Here is a 6,009-nt window from a genome sequence, read left to right as displayed (position 1 = left end):
TAGGTAAGGAACGAATTTCTCCAGGGAGCATACTACAGCTCAGAATCTAAGATGCAACTAGGATGTGCCAGACTGACAGTAAGAGTAAGCAGTGGGGAGATTTGGAAAAAAAAAAAAAAAACAGAAATACAAAGAGCAGACACACATCCACATATCCACAATACAACACCTACTATACAGAGGGTCATGTTAATGGGGATGTTTTCACTGGGCTTACTTGTATTTGGGGGCAAATCAGTCATGACACTCAGGCTTATGATGTATCAGTGACTGGTCCTTTCGGCTCACACAAGGCAACACCAGAAGGGGACCAGGTTGGGAGGCAGAGGCTGAGTCCAGTCTTGGCAGACTGAGTTTCGAGCCTCCACGACCTCTAAGTGGAGCTCTCAAGTAAGCCTCTGGATGGGCGTATCTGAAACCCAGGGCTGTGGCTTGGGCAAGGAAAGCAGGTCTGAGATGCAGTAGGTTACAGTGGTCACTTAGACCACAGGCACAAGTGAGATTGCTAAGTGAGAGGGTACGGAAAGCGAAGAGAAAAGGGCCTGGGACTGGGTCTATAGCTGTCCTTCAGAGCACCACCGGCAGGGGGCAGAGCCTGCAGATGAGTGTGGCAGGAAGGTACCAGGAGACAGGGGAGGGAAAACTAGAAGGGGAGTGCATTTAAAGGAGGAGATAATCAGTGATACTGATGTTAGCGTGCACTCAGACAAGGTGAGGACGGAAACCCTAGGGTGTGCTGGAGACGGGAAAGAGGCCGAAGCCACATCAGAGTGGCTGAGTTGAGTGAGAGGCTAACAAACACTCATCCACGGTTCCTAAACATGTTTGCTTTGCGGCACACACAGAACATGGTGCTGAAATAGAATGGGTAATTGAGCAAGGATGCCTCCAGCTGCAAAGATGGCTCTACCCCGCTTCTCTGAGGCTGAGGATCATGTAGCTGTCTGAAGCACACCAGTGTGTCTCAGAGCACAAGCTGGTAAGATCTGCCATAGACCACGCTTTCAAGTAGACTGTGAGAGGGAGCTCATGGTGGGTGTAGAACCAAGGGAAGGGTTGTTGGGTTGGTTAGGCTTGGTTTTGATAATGAAAAGGACTTGAGCCTTTCAGAAACTTCTATGGGAAAGATCTGGTTGAGACTGATTGCATTTATGAGAGAGAAAAGGGTGATATAGCCTTGCTAGTGTAAGATTTCTAGAAAGACATATAATAATCTAATTTCTTGTGAAGAGGTGAATGTTCAAGATACTATGTGTGCAAAAGTATAATACTAGAAATATTTTTAGGATGTCATTCTTACCAAAAATTTAAATGCTGAAGCTTTACGAGATTAAGTAATGGCCCCAAGTTTGCCACCTAGTAAGCAGTATAATCAGGATTATGACCCATATGCTTCTGACTCCAGAATTAAAAATCATACAAGTACCTTGGTTTATCTTGAACTCATACTGTGGTAGGCCAGGAACACAAATATGAATTAGATTCAGTCCTTGACTTTGATGAGATCACAGACTGGAAGTAGCAAAAGACAATAAAATAAATATAATACAATATGATAAACAGAATAGTGGAGACATGGGAGAAAATGCTTTAAGGAACACAAAGAGATTCCGGCACTGTGGCACAGTGGGTAAGCTGCTGTTTGCAATGCCGACATCCCATACCAGAGCACCAGTTCAAGTTCTAGCTGCTCTTCTGATCCAGCTCTCTGTTAATGCATCTGAGAACAGCAGAAGATGACACAGTGCTCTGCCCCCTGACAAGTACTTGGGATACCTGCCTCCAGCCTGGCCCAGCCCTGGCTGTTGCAGTCATTTGGGGAGAGTGAACCAGTACATGGAAATGCTCTTTCCCTTTCTCTCTCTCTCTCTCTTTCTCTCTCTCTCTCTCAACTGTATCTTTATTCCTCTCTCTATCTCTCTCCCTGTAAAATTAATAAATAAATCTTTTTTGAAAATAAGGATAAAGACTGTACCCGAGTATACTATGCCTCATTCTTTCTGATCTCATGGAGTCAGGGATAGACGAAGCATTGTACAAGAGCTAACACAGAGAAAAAACTGAAGAGTGGATGGGATGGAGGATAACGGAGGATGAATGGGTAGACGGAAGGAAAGATGAGTGGCTGGGTGGACAGGATGGGGGATGGATGGATTGATGGAAGGATGGGTGAGGTGAGTGGATGAAGTCAAGAATGCCCATTCACTGTTAAAGATTCCCTCCTTAGGGCACTCCTGTCCTCATAGCCACAAGAGGTCGCTATTGACTTGACACAAAGGAAGTCTTCCCTTTGAAGAATCCCTACTCTTTGTCTTCTTAGAAGGAAGGGAGGGGGCGGCGGGGGGGGGTGAGGATTGAAGGTGGAAACTGGATGCTGCATAGTTTCCTACCACGTGAGCCTGGCCCAGAGCTTCATTCCCAGGCTGGCTCCACCTTCTCTTCATCCTACTCCTGGTCTTGCAGCTCATGTCCTGAGTTAAAGGCTCTTTCGGATAGGTCTAACATTGAGACTCTAGTTCTAGTTAGGGATGTGGCGCTAGTCCTGGCTGACTGTAGAGATCAATGCCTTTGCACAAATTACTGCATCCTTCTGGGTCTCGGGAATTAAAGCTCAGGTTGGGAGGAAGGTTCTGGAGGCTCAGGGCTCCCTGGATCAGCGTCTTTGTAAAGGGAACTGACCTTCACCAGGCACTTCCTACCTCCCCACCATGGCTCCAAGCCTGGGATGTTCTACAAGCAAGCCATTTGCCACATGGAGCTCTTTTAAAAAAGATATATTGGGGCCAGCACTGTGGTGTAGCATATAAAGCTGCTGCCTGCCGTGCCAGCATCCCATATGGGTGCCGGTTTGAGTCCCAGCTGCTCCGCTTCTGATCCAGCCCTCTGCTACGGCCTGGGAAAGCAGTAGAAGATTGCCCAAGTCCTTTGGCCCCTGAACGTGCATGGGAGACCTGGAGGAGGCTCCTGGCTCCTGACTTTGGATCAGCGCAGCTCCGGCACTTGCGGCCAGCTGGGGAGTGAACCAGTGGACAGACCTCTCTCTCTCTCTCTGCCACTCCTTCTCTATCTGTGCACCTCTGACTTTCAAATAAATAAAATAAACCTTTTAAATAAATATATATATATATTTGTAAGTCAGGGTAACAGAGGGAGAAAAGAAAAGGCAAAGAGAGAGAGGCAGAGAGAGAAAGATCTTCTATATGCTGGTTCACTTCCCAGCTGACTGCAACAGCCAGTGCTGGGCCAGGCTGAAGCCAGGAGCCAGGAACTTCCTCCTTGTCTCCCACATGGGTGAAGGGCCCAAGCACTTGAGTCATCTTCCATTGCTTTCCCAGGCCATTAGCAGGGAGCTGGATTGAAAGCTGAGCAGTCAGGACTCAAACTGGCACTCATATGGGATGCTGGTTTTGCAGGTGATGGCTTTACCTGCTACACCACAATCCCAGTTCCCACATGGAGTTCTTTAAATTTCAACTAAAATAAAAGCCATTAGGACTTCAGCTCCTCGGTCTCTATTAGAGATATCTGGAACAGAGGTCCTTGTCTTTGTGCAAGAAAGAATTAGGCACTGAGATAGTGGTGGTAAGCAAGGTAGCAAGGTTTCATGGGGTAGGGCATCCATCAGAATAGATGGGCACCTCTGCAGATGCAAGGAGAGACAGTGCCAAGTTTACATTTAGATGGGAGGTTTTCAAGGGTGTGGGGTCCACTTCTTCCCATCATTTCTCCTTCCCCCCTCCCTCTTTTGGACAAAGGTTTGTTGTGTATGAAATAGGTAAAATTTCTCCCAAGGTTTTATTACCCAATGTCATCAGACTGGGTGCTGAGCAGAGAGGATTCTCCTAGGGTGCTTTCCCTGCGTGAAGTCCGGGACCACCTATAAAGTTACTGGGGTATGGGCAGGACTTTGTAGTGTAAAATACTGGGCTGCTTCCAAGATGTGCTTCTGAGGCTGCAAGAGGCTGCTACGTTCCTTTCCGCAGGTACTTTGTTTTCTTTGGGGCCCTGTCACACACATAGGCTAATGTCTAGCTTCCTACCTAGTATCTCTAGTCAATGTCAAGTGCCTATGGGGCCGGTGTCATATGGGCGCGGGGTTCTAGTCCCTGCTGCTCCTCTTCCAGTCCAGCTCTCTGCTGTGGCCTGGGAAGGCAGTGGAGGGTGGCCCAAGTGCTTGGGCTCCTGCACCCGCATGGGAGACAAGGAAAAAGCACCTGGCTCCTGGCTTTGGATCGGCGCAGCACTGGCCGTGGTGGCTATTTGGGGAGTGAACCAACAGAAGGAAGACCTTTCTCTCTGTCTGTCTGCCTCTCTCTCTCTCTCTCTCTCTCTCTCTCACTGTCTATAACTCTACCTGTCAAATAAATTTTAAAAAAATTTCAAGTGCCTTGTACCTACCTGCAGCTAGAAGCTACTGAACTGGGCAGTCCAAAGAACACTTCCATCATTACCCAAAGTACTGTCTATGCACTTCTCAGATTATCACATTTGACCTCCATAACAACCCCATGATGCAGGTATAATTTTTGTCTGCTTTAGAGAGAATGGTCCTGAGGCACAAAGAGTTTTTAAAATGTAGCTAAGGTCTTCCAGAGCAAGGATCAAGTTCAAGTGGCTGGTTTGAGCCCAGCATGATGCTGCGTCTGTGTCAGCTTTCCTGCTTCCTCTCACCTCCTGGGGATCAGACTGACTTCTTCCATTCCACAGCAGCCAATGTTCCTTATCGCTGCTGCCCTGAAACTGACCCTGACCCTGAGTAATGAACGCACCTGGACATCGGGGGTTCTGATAAGAATCCTTACACCTCCTGTTAGCCCCATGATTTCCTTAGAGCATTCGTATTGTTATGGCTCACTATGGATTTTGATTCCTCCCCTAAGCCTTTCCTACTTAGGTTCCAGGTCAGCCTGACTCCTGGAAGATTCCTTACCTGGGCAGCAGCCCTGCAGCTGCTACTTTAGGGCCACTGTCATCCCCAAAGGAACGATGCGCAGCCAGCTCAGCTCAGAAAGCCAGTTTCACTCCCACCTCTGAAGGTGCAACATCTCACCCTGCAGGGGTAGAGCACCAAGGCAGAGCACAATTCACACCCCCACGCTGCTGAACCCAGTGAGAGTAGAAACGGGTGGGCACAGAGGCCACAGCTGCTCTGTGTGAAAACCGCCACAGGCATTTGCAAGCTGGACCGTTTGTGATAGTTTGTGATACCCTCTTTCGTCTCCTACCCCAGCTGCTGCCCTGCAGCGTCTCTGGCCCATCTACTGCACCAACAGCTGAACAAAACTGGAGGTAACTCAGACCAGGAGATTCGTTGGAAAGAGAACAACTGAGGAAAGTATATAATTGCCAACCTCTTTAGGTGAGTGGGCAAGATAGCCATTTCAGACTTTAGTTCCTTATTGCTTTTACCTTTCTCCTGAGCAATTGAGTCACAAGAGAATTGCTTGACTGTGTCAGATTGGTTTCCATGTCCACTGAGTCAGAGAATACAGGGCAAGAAAACAGAAAATTCACTCTCTCCATCCCAGCTTCAGCAGCATATACATACATCAAATTCTTTTCATACTATATAGGACTTATTGAAAAATGTCTGGGGAAAATCTTACTGTCAGAAAGTGCTTCCTCGTGTTTTACTCAGCTCCTCCATGTTTCACCTTAAATTCCCACATTCTGTCCTCAAAGAAAATGGGAAAGTGGTCTGTGAGGAATGGTTTCCAGTTCTTACCCATTAAAAATGATCCTGCTGTGACACTTGTATTTGGTTTCTTAAGACTTTTTTTTACCAATTTTCAAGGCAGAATGACAGAGAGAGAGAGAGAGAGAGAGAGATACAAAGAGAGAGAGGAGAGAGAGAGAAAAGTTCCCCCATTCACTGGCTCACTCCACAAATGGCCACACCAGCCAAGTCTGGTACACGCCAAAACTAGGAACCAGGAACTCTGTTCTGGTCTCCCAAGTGGGTGGCAGGAGCCCAGCACTTGAACCACGATCTGCCACCTTTACAGGAGC

The sequence above is a fragment of the Oryctolagus cuniculus genome, chromosome 7 (genome assembly GCF_964237555.1).
Source record: "Oryctolagus cuniculus chromosome 7, mOryCun1.1, whole genome shotgun sequence".
Classification (NCBI taxonomy): domain Eukaryota; kingdom Metazoa; phylum Chordata; class Mammalia; order Lagomorpha; family Leporidae; genus Oryctolagus; species Oryctolagus cuniculus.
Note: the sequence above shows the minus strand (reverse complement) of the source record.